We start from the raw sequence: 15,215 nt of genomic DNA, 5'->3' as shown, positions 1-15,215 counted from the left end.
TGACTTGCCCAAAGTCACACAGCTGAGAATTGACAGAGCCAGGATTTGAACCCATGACCTCAGACTCCAAAGACAGTGCTCTTTCCACTAAGCCACGCTGCTTCTCTACAGTAGGGCAATTCTCTTCTGGTGCCATCAAACATCCTTTAGTGCTGCTGTCAGAATCATTCATTGAATCATATTTCAATTGTAGTTATTGAGCACTTACTGTGTGCAGAGCACTGTACTAAGAGCTTAAAAACAATAATGATGGTATTTGTTAAGTGCTTACTATGTGCCAAGTACTTTTCTAAGCGCTGGGGTAGATACAAGGTAATCAGGTTGTCCCATGTGGGGCTCACAGTCTTAATCCCCATTTTACAGATGAGTAACTGAGGCACAGAGAAGTTGTGACTTGCCCAAAGTCACACAGCTAAGTGGCAGAGGAAGGATTAGAACCCATGGCCTCTGACTCCCAAGCCCATGCTCTTTCCACTAACAATAATAATAATAATGATGGTATTTGTTAAACGCTTGCTATGTGTAAAGCACTGTGGGGGATACAAGGTGATCAGGTTGTCCCACGTGGGGCTCACAGTCTTAATCCTCATTTTACAAATGAGGGAACCGAGGCTCAGAGAAGTTAAGTGACTTGCCCAAGGTCACCCAGCAGACATGTGGCAGAGCTGGGATTAGAGCCCATGACCTCTGACTCCCAAGCACGGGCTCTTTCCACTGAGCCATGCCACTTCTCGACGTCATCACTTAGCTGGGTTGACTGTTTAAGCTGACCATTGTGACATTACTTATGTTCTTAGAATAAAAGCAGAAAACCATTGAATTATATTATGGTGGGTTCCATGGTGTTAGTGCATTTTGCACTGTGGCACATTAATCAGGTGAAATCCTTCAAGATGAACTGATAAACAAGTAGTTTATAGGAGCTCCAGATGGGCTGGCTTCATAGTTTAAATTATGAAGTCTATCTTCTGCCCAGGGGCTGGTGCCAGGGAAGAGGGAGGCAGGGATTTCTGTGAAGCTTGGGAGGAAGGGACCCAAGTTAACAACAAGGCCCAGCGGATAGAGCATGGGCTTGGGAGTCGGAGGACCTGGGTTCTAAATTCTGGCTCTGCCCCTTTTCTGCTGTGTGTGACCTTGGGTAAGTCACTTTGCTTCTCTGGACTTCAGTTCCCTCATCTGTAAAATGGGGATTATGACTGGAAGCCCCATTTGGGACATGGACTGTGTCCAACCTGATTAGCTCGTATCTATTCCAGACCTTAAAACAGTGTCTGACACATAGTAAGCACTTAATAGACATCATTTAAAAAAAAAAAAACGACATTAAAAAAACATCCCAGACCCAGAGATTGGGGGATACAGACTATCCACTGGAGTGCGAGACCAGGGAAGGTCATAAACTAAAACAGCTCTGTCCCAGCTCCTAGGGAAAGATCATGCTACCCCAACAGGGGACAGATAGAAGCAGCATATGGCTTAATGGATAGAGCACGTGACTGGGAGTCAGAAGGTCATGGGTTCTAATCCCGGCTCAGTCACATCTCCTGTGTGACCTTAGGCAAGTCACTTCACTCCTCTGGGCCTCAGTTCCCTCATCTATAAAATGGGGATTAAGAGTGCGAGCCCTATGTGGGACAGGGATCGTGTCCACCATGATGACCTTGTAGCTACCTCAGCACTTAGAACAGTGCTTGGCACATAGTAAGCACTTAACAAGCACCATAATAATAATAGTTATTATTATAATTATTATAAGGCATCCAAGCTGGCTGGGGCAAGGAGGATTGAGGTCCGCCTCCCAACTCATCAGCTCACGCTCTGTAGTGGTGGCCGGAGCAGGGAAAATAGGGAAGAATCTGCAGCCCCTCACCAGATCCCAGGCCCTCTGTCCCTAGCCCCGGGACAGGTGGAGGAGACAAAATGAGTAGCTCCGTATTTGTTTTCTTTTATTAAAAAAAATGACAAAGAACTAATCCTCAGGAACCAGCCACAGTCCAGGGCAGGGGCAGTCTCCAGACCAAGGAGGGCTGTAGCCATTTCATTGCCCCCATCACAGCAGCAGGGGACCAGGCCAGCAGCCTATTGAGTTATTTAGACTGTGAGCCCACTGTTGGGTAGGAACTGTCTCTATATCTTGCCAACTTGTACTTCCCAAGCGCTTAGTACTGTGCTCTGCACACAGTAAATGCTCAATAAATATGATTGATTAATTGATTGATTGATTTAACTGGCTGGGGGACGCGGCACCAAGTTGAGTCCTAGTTCAATCCCTTCTTATAGGGAAGCGGCTTGGCCGAGTGGAAAGAAAATGGGCCTCGAAGTGAGAGGATTTGGGTTTCTAACCCAGCTCTGTCGCCTAAAGGCTATACGATCTTGGGCAAGCTACTTAATATCCCTGTACCTCAGTTCCTGCATCTGTAGATTGGGGATTCAATACTTGTACTCCCTTTCGCTTACACCATGAATGTCATGTGGGATCTGATCATCTTGTATCTACTAGTGCTAAGTACCCTGTCGGGGTCGCTCCTGGAGAGTTTCCAGTACTCTACCTGTCTCAGCTATGGGAGGGAGAGTCAAGCAGAGGTGTACCCTTTCCATTCCTAGCTTGGGCAGTGGCTAGCGAGTGGAAGGCAATCTGCTACAAGTCAAAACTCACTCAACTTTACTGCGCAGAAGGAGGGAATGGTCAATCAATCAATCAATTGTATTTATTGAGCACTTACTGTGTGCAGAGCACTGTACTAAGCACTTGGGAAGTACAAGTTGGCAACATATAGAGACAGTCCCTACCCACCAGTGGGCTCACAGTCTAAAAGGGGGAGACAGAGAACAAAACAAAACATACTAACAAAATAAAATAAATAGAATAGATATGTACAAGTAAAATAAATAAATAGAGTAATAAATATGTACAAATATATATACTTATATACAGGTGCTGTGGGGAAGGAAAGGAGGTAAGATGAGGGGGATGGAGAGGGGGACGAGGGAGAGAGGAAGGCCTCCTGGAGGAGGTGAGCTCTCAGTAGGGCCTTGAAGGGAGGAAGAGAGCTAACTTGGCGGATATTGGGAGGGAGGGCATTCCAGGCCTGGGGGATGACGTGGGCCGGGGGTCGATGGCGGGACAGGCGAGAACGAGGCACAGTGAGGAGATTAGTGGCAGAGGAGCGGAGGGTGCAGGGTGGGCTGTAGAAGGAGAGAAGGGAGGTGAGGTAGGAGGGGGCAAGGTGATGGACAGCCTTGAAGCCGAGGGCGAGGAGTGAACAGGTCAACCGGTTTCGTATTTTCACCAAGTAAACTCTATGGATGCACTACCAGAATGAATGCAGGTGGATGCATCCGTGGTGTCACTATGGGTCGGAAACAACTCGACGACATAAGACATGTCCAGTGTTTATTACAGTGCTTGCACATGATGAGCACTTAACAAATACCACAACTATTATTATTACTAGGAAGTGCTAGAAACTATAGGATGACCAGAGTTGTAATCCAACCAAATGTCACTTTTGCTAGTCACACTTCTGTCACAGCCTTCCTATGTTGCACTATGTTGTGGGATATTTCAATAATTCTTTTTTTGGAAAGCAACATGGAAGCACTTAGTACAGTGCTCTGCACACAGTAAGCACTCAATAAATACGATTGAATAAATGAATGAATGAATGAATGAGCTTGGGCCTGGAAGTTGGACGACCTGGATTCTAATCCCAGCTACCCTCCTTGTCTGCTGGGTGACTTTTGGAAATTCACTTTTAACTTCTCTAAACCTTAGTTTCCTCAACAGTAAAATGGGAATTCGATACGTGTTCTCCCTTCCTATTTAGAACCGTTTTGCCCGATGTGGAACAGGGACTGTGTACGACCTGATCATCTTGTTTCTACTCCAGTGGTTGGTCCAATTATTCAGAGAAGAATTCTTCAGTGAAGCAGCATGACTTAGTGGCAAGAACATCGGTTTGGGAGTCAGGTCGTGGGTTCTAATCCCAACTCTGCCACTTGTCAGCTGTGATTTTGGGCAAGTCACTTAACTTCTCTGTGCCTCAGTTACCTCATCTGTAAAATGGAGATTAAGATTGTGAGCCCCACGTGGGATAACCTGATTACTCTGTATCTACCCCGGAGCTTAGAACAGTGCTTAGCACATAGAAAGCACTTAACAAATGCCATTATTGTTATCACCGTCATTATTATTAATAATTCTCGGCACGTAGTGAGTGCTCAACAAATACCATTATAATTATTATTCTTACTTGGTGTATGACTTCATTGGTTTGGTTATTGATAGAATTCTTTTCGGACAACCTTTTCTCTCAGATGTTCTTTATATATCTTTAAATTTATTTTTCTTTCCTGAAATCCCTATTTCTCTTACTTTCTTCAGAAACACAAAACTTTCATGATCAAACAAATCTGTTCATTAAAAAGGCAAAATTAAGATGAATAAAAATATTTTTAATTGAGTTTATTTATACAGAATGAGACTTGTAAGTAAGCCAAGAACTTCTAATTAATAAGCAGGCCCTAATTAATTCCAGACAAACAAGGAGTAACTTCATCACTTTAATAAACTAGAAAGAGTTAGACCAAGTCACCGGTTGTAGCAAAATTAAGGGTGGAACTCAGAACCTAGATCCTGTCAATTTTGAATACTACATGTAAAGAAATTTAAAAAAAGTCCACTATATCCCAGGTCAAGACCACAATTTCCAGGGAATTCAAGTTCTCAGCAGGCCACAGGAAAAAGCTACTTTAGCAGTCCTGTCCATATAAAAATAATACGTTGATCATGCCATTTTATAGTATGAAACGGTATTACATTAATTCCTATAGATCTCTAAAGGAAAGTAGAACATAAACACTTTTATTTGTTTTTTTTTTTATAGTATGTGTTAAGCTCTTACTATGTATCAAACACTGGGGTAGGTACAAGTTACTTAGGTCAGGCACAGTCCCTGTCCCCCACGTGGGGCTCACCATCTAAGTAGGAGGGAGAACAGGTATTGAACCTCCACTTTACAGTTGAGGAAACTGAGGCACAGAGAAGTTAAGTGACTTGCCCATGTTCACGCAGCAATAAATTTTGTCGATCTGGGACTAGAACCCAGGTCCTGTGGCTCACAGGCCTGTGCTCTTTCCACTAGGCCATGCTACTTCTGTTTGCCAAGTCTCTGTTTGCCAAGTCTCCCAAGGGCCTGAGAGTCAGAGGACCTGGGTTCTAATCCTGCCTCTACCACTTGCCTGCTGTGTGACTTTGGGCAAGCTACTTAACTTCCCTGGGTCTCAGTTTCCTCATCTGTAAAATGGGGATTCAATGCCTGTTGTCCTGCCTACTAAAACATTGAGCCCCATGTAGGACAGTCACCGTGTCTGACCTTTTTATGATGATGATGGCATTTATTAAGCACTTACTATGTGCAGGGCACTGTTCTAAGCACTGGGGAGGTTACAAGGTGATCAAGCTGTCCCACGGGGGGGCTCACAGTCTTAATCTCCATTTTACAGATGAGGGAACTGAGGCACAGAGAAGTTAAGTGACTTGTCCAAAGTCACACAGCTGTCAACAATTGGCAGAGTGGGGATTTGAACCCATGACCTCTGACTTCAAAGCCCATGCTTTTTCCACTAAGCCATGCTGCTCCTCTTGTATCTACCCCAGTGCTTAGGAATGTTTGGTACATAGCCCTTAAGGAATACCAGCACTAGTATTATTATAATGATTGCTATTAATAAAAATTGAATAATAATAATGCACACATCTGTGATCATTATTTAATTTCAATCCTTTTACTCATCTATGAATGTGGATTTAAATATCTGCATCTTGGTATGTGTTCAGCTGCAATTTGTTGGATTGAACATCACTCTTCTGTTTCATCTCTCTCTTCCCTCTTTGTCTCTCTCCATCTCTCTGCTCTCTCTCATCTCTCTTCTCTCATCTTTCACCTCTGTCACCTCTTTATCCCAGACTGAGCCCCCTCCTTCCTCTCCCCCTCCTCCCCCTTCCCCCTTACCTCCTTCCCTTCCCCACCGCACCTGTATATATGTATATATGTTTGTACATATTTATTACTCTATTTTACTTGTACATATTCATTCTATTTTATTTTGTTAATATGTTTTGTTTTCTGTCTCCCCCTTCTAGACTGTGAGCCCGCTGTTGGGTAGGGACCGTCTCTATATGTTGCCAACTTGTACTTCCCAAGCGCTTAGTACAGTGCTCTGCACACAGTAAGCGCTCAATAAATATGATTGATTGAATGAATGAATGAATGAACAAAGACCGAATCCATGAATGCAAGTGAGACTGAAAAACTGATGTGAAAGTGACAGATTTTTTTCATGGTATTTGTTAAGCAGGCACTACATTAAGCACTGAGATGGATGCGAGATCATCAGATTGGACACAGTCCATGTCCCACGTGGGGCTCAGTCTTCATCTCCATTTTATAAATGTGTTAATCAATTAATCAATTAACCAATTATAGAGCGCTTACCGTGGAAGTTAAGTGACTTGCTCAAGGTCACAAAGCAGACAAATAGAGGAGTGGGCATTAGAACCCAGGTCCTCTGACTTCAAATAATAATAATAATAATAATAATAATAATAGCTTCATTGTGCTGTTGATTTGGTCTCTTTCTGAAGGTGCCTCTTGGTATCCTGAAATTCACAAATACTTTGCTCAAGGACAGCAATCAACCTCCTGACTGTCAACACGCAGGCATGTCTGTCTGCTGTGGAGCTCTTCCAACAGTCCAACGTTTTGTTGCAGTGTCTGACACTGTGCTTTACCGAGTTTCTAAATCATTTACTCTGTCCTCTTGGCTTTTACCTGCCCCCTTCCAGTTCCCTATAAAGTATTTCATATCCTGCTGTTGTATCTTCTCTATTTCACTACCAGCAAAACCCAGGTGTTTTTCAGGAGATATGGCTTATGCAGTACTGCTCTCCTAAAAAAAAAAGGCTTTGAAAGTAGGCTCTAGGCTCTAGAAGTCATGTTAGGTACTCTGAACTGGAACAATCAATCTTCTAGACTGTGAGCCCACTGTTGGGTAGGGACCGTCTCTATACGTTGCCAACTTGTACTTCCCAAGCGCTTAGTACAGTGCTCTGCACACAGTAAGCGCTCAATAAATACGACTGATTGATTGATCATTCAAGGAGGTGCGGGCAGGAAGAGAAGTGTGAACAAGACAACAACAGGGACAGAGATGAGTTGCTATAGCCCAGCAAATAGGTTAGTGTTAGAGGAGTGAGGTGAGCGGACTGGGTTGTAGTGGGAGAAGAGTGAGGGCAAGTAAGGGGAAATAATGCTGATTGCCTTAAAGCCAACGGCCAGGCATTTTTGCTTGACGCCCGCAATAAAAAGCCCTTTTCCTTCACATTCTGTCAGCCAACCAGATACTTCCCAGGAGAAGGAAGTGAAAACATGGAGGGTCCTATAATCTACTTACGAAGAAGAAAAATGTTGCAAAATAATTGGATCAAAATCGACGGTGGCTTAGGGTTGCGGATTCCAGTGGGTGTGCCAGTTCTCAGATGCCAATGCCAGTCGGTGGGAGATAATTTAGCAGCAGGAGCATCTGGCTTATTGGCAGACTTTTAAGGCATTTTTCTTGGCACCAGCTAGCCGCCTCTAGGTTGGTCGCTTGCTAATGCTGCTTAGAGGCTCTGTGACTTACTTTGGGCCTTGTTGAATAGCTGTTGTTGTGTCCCTACCTACTCAGTGTGGCTCAGCGGACCGAGCACGGGCTTTGGAGTCAGAGGTCGTGGGTTCGAATCCCCGCTCCGCCACATGCCTGCTGTGTGACCTTGGGCAAGTCACTTAATAATAATAATAATAATAATGGCATTTATTAAGCACTTACTATGTGCAAAGCACTGTTCTAAGTGCTGGGGAGGTTATAAGATGACCAGGTTGTCCCACGGGGGCTCACAGTCTTAACCCCCATTTTACAGATGAGGTAACTGAGGCCCAGAGAAGTGAAATGACTCGCCCAAGGTCACACAGCAGACATGTGGCAGAGTCAGGATTCGAACCCATGACCTCTGACTCCAAAGCCCGGGCTCTTTCCACTGAGCCATGCTGCTTCTCTGAGCCATGCTGCTTCTCTTAACTTCTCGGAGTCTCAGTTACCTCATCTGTAAAAATGGGGATAATGACTGTGAGCCCCACGCAGGACAACCTGATCACCTTGTATCCCCCCAGTGCTTAGAACAGTGCTTTGCACATAGTAAGCACTTAACAAATGCCATTATTATTATTATTACTCACAGTTAAGTAGCTGACCCATCAGGTAAAGAGAAGATGTTTTGAAAAAAATATGTCAGATTGGGAGGTCTCATTCCGGTTTATTAATCATTTTGAAATGGGAGTGGGTTTTGTTTCAAGCTAACTATGCAGGGTTAGGGGAGGGAGCTAGTCAGTAAAGCAGTAGTACTGATTGAGCTCTTTTGTGGGCAGAGTACTATACTAAGCACTTGAGAGAGTATGATACAAGAGAGTTGGTAGATACATTTCTTACCCACAAGGAGCTTACAGTCTAGAACTTAGTTAAGAGGAATGAAAGGATTAACATTGAGGACTCCAAAGTCTGTGGAGAAGAGGGAGTGACAGATTCATGGTGGCAAAATAAGAAAAGGAAGCTGGCTAGGATGGGAAACAAATCATAGGTGTGGAAGGGAAGAGGTAGAATAAAGTAGAGCTATAGAACAAACACATGGATGCTAAGAAGGATGGGGAAGCAGCGTGGCTCAGTGGAAAGAGCTTTGGAGTTGGAGTTCATGGGTTCAAATCCCAGCTCCGCCAATTGTCAGCTGTGTGACTTTGGGCAAGTCACTTCACTTCTCTGTGCCTCAGTTACCTCATCTGTAAAATGGGAATTAAGATTGTGAGCCCACCATGGGACAACTTGATCACCTTGTAACCTCCCAAGTGCTTAGAATAGTGCTTTGCACATAGTAAGTGCTTAATAAATGCCATTATTATTATCATTATTATTATTATTATTATTATTATTATTAAGTAGGTATGAGAACCAGTGCAAGCCACAGTAGAGAATGTTGGACAAACATTCCCCTAGATCAACCCACAAGTCATGACCTCTACTGGACACAGAATGTGTCCCAACATGCAAACCACAAAGAGGTGAAGAGAGAAAAAATGGGAAAGGAGAGGCTGGGACGATGGTGAAGGGATAAATGAGACCAACAGAGGAGTCAGGGTCAGTAACCCATATAACCTTGGCTTGGTCTTGGAGAGGTGTGGATGGCAATTAGGCAGTGTCCTGACAGGGAAAGAGGACCGGTGGGATTCAATCAATAACTATTTCTGACTGGAATTTCATGTGGTGCCTTGTGTTCATTGTCTTCAAACAGCAGCAAGGAGGACAACATTTAGTTGTAGAAATAGTAGTAGTAATAAGAAGTTTGTGCCAAGCACTGTACTAAGCATTGGAATAGATACAAGATAATCAAACTGGATGCATCCCTGTCCCATGTGATATTCACAGTCTAAGTAGGAGGGACAATGGGGATTTAATTCCCATTTACAGAAGGGGAAACTGAGGCACACAGAGATTAGGTAAAATGAGAAAAGAGGACTTTGCAACTTATAGCTGTAACGAGGCTTGGCACTTCAGAAGCATGTTCTGGAGGCAGCATAGCCTAGTGGGAAGAGCACAGACCAGGGAATCATCATCATCACCACCAATCGTATTTATTGAGCGCTTACTGTGTGCAGAGCACTGTACTAAGTGCTTGGGAAGTACAAGAATCAGAAGAACTGGCTCTTCCTCTTGCCTGCTCTGTGACCTTAGGCCAGTCATTTAACTTCTCTGGACCTCAGTTTCCACAACTGTAAAATGGAGATTCAATATTTAGATTATGAGCATCATGGGGAATAGAAACCCTGTCTGACCGAGTTGTTTTGTACCTACCCCAGGGCTTAGTACAGAGCTTGGCCACGTAGAAATCACTTATCAAATTTCTATAGTGAGTATTATTACTACCAGTGCATCCACTGCTGATTCAGTGGGTTTAGCCAAATGTCCCACTGGAGTTGAGTAGGGGAAAATGGAATTCACTGAGCATTTTTCAGCTTTCTCCCGCATTTCCCAGCAGTCACTGAGTTTAAACTGGGGACGGCGATAAGAGATTTCTCCTCCTACCATCTGTTTCCCAGCCTCCAGGGAGACTTGGTATCCCTCTTGATGCTCAGTGTTTGTCCAGGACAGTCCCAAGAAGAGTGCTAAAACACCAGCAAGCAGGTCCTAGACAATTCAGAGCAAGACACCCACTAACCCCACTCCTGGCCACCCACCCCTGCTGAGCCCTGAGAGGGTGGAGGGGCTGAAAAATGCAGATCACTGAATAATAATAATAAAGATGGCATTTGTTAAGCTCTTACTATGTGCAAAACACTGCTCTAAGCATTGGGGAGGATACAAGGTGATCAGGTTGTCCCGCATCACAGTCTTAATCCCCATTTTACAGATGAGATAACTGAGGCACGGAGTAGTTGAGTGACTTGCCCAAAGTCACACAGCTGACAATTGGTGGAGCTGAGATTTGAACCCATGACCTCTGACTCCCAAGCCCAAGCTCTTTCCACTGAGCCACACTGCTTCTCTTAATCTTCTGGAGTTCTGGTAGTACTAACAACACTGGACTGAAAAGCCAGCTGATTCATTCATTCATTCAATCGCATTTATTGAGCACTTACTGTGTGCAGAGCACTACTAAGCGCTTGGGAAGTACAAGTTGGCAACATATATCTCCTAAGCTGATCTTAGGAGATATTGAAGGTAGGGCTTTCTGACTCACTTCAAGCACAAACAGAATTAATTTTAATAATAATGGTATTCATTGCATTTTAAATATTGTGCTTAGTACAGTGCTTTACACACAGTAAGTGCTCAATAAATATTATTGCTATGGCATTTCTAAACCCCAATCATTAAACACTTCTTTTTTTCAAAAACTATTTTGGGCCATAGATAGGACTATCAGTTGCACACATTAATTAGGTTCAGTGACATGCATTTTAGGGAACCAGTCCCTGGACTAATATATGCCCACTTAGTAAGTTGCTTCAATCAATCAATAATATTTACTGAGTATTTTCAGTGCGAAGCACTGTACTAAGTGCTTGGGAAGTAGATATGAATCCTGCTCGCAAGGACTGTACAATACAATTGAAGAGACTAAAATAAATTACAATTAGGAGGAAGGATATATGTTTCTCCTGTACCATAACTACACAATGATCCTTTGTATTCAAGGGTGCGAGCAAATGATAGCACTGATACCTGACATTTTTGTTGGGACTATTCCTTGTATTTCAGCCTCTGCCTCACATAAGTGCTTAATAAATGCCATAATAATAATAATAATAATCTCCTCTGATGGACACACACACAACTGAGTGTCTGGCAAAAACTCTCGTGATTATGGCTGAGAACCAGTCTGACAGTGAAAGACAGAGAGGAAGGTGGTGAAACAAAAAGGAAGACTGGAAAACATGTTTATTTCAGACTTCCAGCAGAAGATGGGAACGGATTTATCACCTCGGTGTATTTACTCCTTTTGCTAGCATTCAAATTCAATTTTAGGAAGATTATTGACTCATTTGCATACTCAAATAAAGGTGTTCATAGGAAGTTTAATTATGCATTACCAGTCACAGGGTTATCCTGTTTCTCTCTGGATCGACAGTGAAATGCTGCACAATGGAATATTTTTTGTCAATACTGCTTAAAATTATGTGAAGCCCTCTTCCCTCCCAAAAGAGAAATAAATTATGTGATTTTACCTAGGAAAAATTTACTTCTATATAGTTATTGATAATAAGTAAGGTCATAAGGCTGAGAAGGGAGGAGAGGAAGGATGGCAGTTGGTGGGTTAGATCGTGATTTTAGAAGCTGGAGCAGATTTCAGAGAATAATAATAATTCTGATATTTAAGCACTTACTGCGTGCCAAGCACTGTACTAAGGGCTGGTGTAGATATAAAACAGTCAGATCAGTCACACTCCTAATTCCATGTACCATGTGGTACACACAGTCTAAGGGAGAGAAGAGGTACTTTATTCCCATTTTACAGATAAGGAAACTGAGGCACAGAAGTTGTGACTCGTCCAGGGTCACACAGTTGGGAAGTGGCAGAGACAGAAGTGGAACTCGGGACCCCCAACTCCCAGACAATGCTCCTCCTCTAGGTTGTCAGGTATTCAGAAGGAAGTGCATCTGAAACATCAGGTTTAGGTGAAACCTTAACATTTTAACCGTTGGCAAACAGGTTGGGACCTGCTTAAAGTTTGCTGTTACTACAAATTCAGAGCCATATATCAGATATTTACATCCCTTTTAGGGTTATTTTTTTCTGATTTATTACTCTATTTATTTATTTTATTTGTACATATTCTATTTATTTTACTTCGTTAATATGTTTTGTTTGTTCTCTGTCTCCCCCTTCTAGACTGTGAGCCCATTGTTGGGTAGGGACCGTCTCTATATGTTGCCAACTTGTACTTCCCAAGCGCTTATTACAGTGCTCTGCACGCAGTAAGCGCTCAATAAATACGATTGAATGAATGAATACACAGGGAGAGAACTCTGAGCAGTTATTCTTGAATTATATGTGCAACGCTAATAAACTACTGTTACAGTAACTGGAGGATTGCAGAGAATGAGAGGACATTGGGCTTAGAAGGACAATATAGCATTGTGTAAACTGCAATTACTCAGAACTGTATGACTTGATAGCCAAATTAATTCAGAATGAGTGGATCTTCAACACTGAGGGTGTAAAAATAGACCTGGACAAGGGAAACCTATACAACAGCAAGGAAATGTGTTATATGGACAGTGATTAAAGGATAGCAGTCACAACACATGGGATATCTATAATTCTACATATTTATATTGATGGCTGTTTACTTGTTTTGATATGTCTCTCCCCTCCCTTCCACCCCCACAAGACTGCAAGCCCATTGTGGGCAAGGATTGTCTCTCTTTATTGTTGTATTATACTTTCCAGGCACTTAGTACAGTGCTCTGCACACAGTAAGTGCCCTCAATAAAGATGATTAAATTGAATTATATACAAATATATTTTTATTCATCCATTCATTCATTCAATCAATCATATTTATTGAGCGCTTACTGTGTGCAGAGCACTGTATTAAGCGCTTGAGAAGTACAAGTTGGCAACATATAGAGACGGTCCCTACCCAACAGTGGGCTCACAGTCTAGAAGGGAATAATTAGTAATATTAACAAATACCAACAAATATTATAATATTAATACCAACATTATTATGATGATGATTACGTATACTATTACCTGAGGACCTAGCCCCAAACATTTTCTTCCATATGTCTTGTTTTTAAACTTTCATATGCAAATGTTGATAGTATAATTAGGTTTGAGATAAAATCCGCGCTAAAGCTCCTTCTTAGAGTGCAGTAGCCCTTCCCCCCTCACTGATGTATCATCATAAAAAGGACTTCAGCTTTTGAAAGAAACCTTTCTTTGATATCAGATTCAACACTGGGAAATGCTTCAGTTCCGAGTAGAGGGCACTCTTCAAAGCCCAAGTTTCAGGAGCTTGTTCATCACATTACCAAAATTTATACTTTCTACACAGAATGATTTTGTTCCATGTCAAGCTAAGGGGAGTGAGTTTTATGAAAGTGTTTGGCCTCCCAAACTGATGCTTTTTGCGATTTTATAATTTTAAGGCTATTTCTCTGAAGGACTGGAAATAGCTTTCTGCATGTTGAAGACCTCCAGCATGAAGAGAATAAGCTCCCAGTGCCCAGAGAATGAATGAATGAATCAATCATATTTATTGAGCGCTTACTGTGTGCAGAGCACTCTTCCCAAAAGCTGTGTGTTGTTAAGGCAGGAGCCTCCCATACTCTCAAAATATGGAACCATAAAGAAATGCAACAGGATTTCAGAGATGCCATGACATCATTGCCTTGAAGAAGAGAGGTTGTGAGACTAGAATTTTTTCATATTTGCCTCATCAGTCAATCAGTAGCATTTACTGAATGCTTACTGTGTGCAGAGTACTATACTAAGTGCTGGGGAGAGTAAAATAGACTTAGTAGACATGGTCCCTGACCTTAAGGAGCATACACTCCAACCTCATCTAACATCTTGAACAAGTTCTTCAACATCACCTCCAAAGCATAGCTAATAAGATCAAACAATTATGAGGTCCTGAAATGCAGTCATCTCACTAATCCATGCTGCTTCTCTACTTTCTCAAGGGTTTCACAGAGTGCTCTGCACAAAACAAGTGTTCAAAATTGATCAATCTTACAATATGAGGGGAAAAATACTACTGATTGGTTAATTTCTACTACATCGTAAGCCACTTTAGAGTAGGGATCATATCTACCTATACTACCGTGCTCTCCCAAGGACTTAATACACACAATAAGTGCTCTGCAGGGAGTCAAAGCTCGATAAATGCTACTGATTAACTGATCGATTGGTTGAGGGTAACAGTGCTAAAGTCTCAGTTCCGAGGCTCAACCACTGTTCATTAGGTGAGACTATCATCATATCTCTTGGATTGTGAGCCATCCAAGGGACAGGGACTGTGTCCAAAACGCTCCAGTGCACTGTCTCCCAGAACTTAGAACAGTGCTCTGCATACAGTAAGTGCTTAGTAAATACTATTACCACTATAGTTACCCTTCTAATAATAATAATAATGACATTTATTAAGCACTTACTATGTACAAAGCACTTTTCTAAGCGCTGGGGAGGTTACAAGGTGATCAGGTTGTCCCACAAGGGGCTCACAGTCTTAATCCCCATTTTACAGATGAGGGAACTGAGGCCCAGAGAAGTTAAGTGACTTGCCCAAAGTCACACAGCTGACAAGTGGCAGTGCCAGAATTTGAACCCCTGACCTCTGAGTCCAAAGCCTGTGCTCTTTCCACTGAGCCACACTGCTTCACACTGTAAGCTCACTGTGGACAAGGAATTTGACTACCAACTCTGGTGTACTGTACTCTCCCGAACACTTAGTTCAGTGCTCTGCACAGAGTAAGAACTCAATAAATAGCATTGATTGATATTGAAATGAATCTAGCCCCCTATCTGTGGGGGTCCCTCAAGGTTCAGTTCTGGGTCCTCTTCTATTCATCAAGCAGCGTGACTCAATCTATCAATCAATCAATTGTATTTATTGAGC

At 42.6% G+C, this 15,215-nt stretch overlaps 1 non-coding gene across 1 annotated transcript; it reads left to right on the top strand.

Moving 5' to 3' along the window:
• The first annotated feature begins 2,508 nt into the window (after positions 1-2,508).
• Positions 2,509-2,646, top strand: LOC119929141. The gene has a single exon (XR_005451280.1). It is a non-coding gene; the product is annotated as a small nucleolar RNA SNORA7 (small nucleolar RNA).
• Positions 2,647-15,215: the final 12,569 nt, after the last annotated feature.

The sequence above is a fragment of the Tachyglossus aculeatus genome, chromosome 5 (assembly GCF_015852505.1).
Source record: "Tachyglossus aculeatus isolate mTacAcu1 chromosome 5, mTacAcu1.pri, whole genome shotgun sequence".
Taxonomy (NCBI): Eukaryota; Metazoa; Chordata; class Mammalia; order Monotremata; family Tachyglossidae; genus Tachyglossus; species Tachyglossus aculeatus.
The sequence above is the reverse complement of the archived record's forward strand: the minus strand, read 5'-3'. Positions and strand labels throughout refer to the sequence as shown.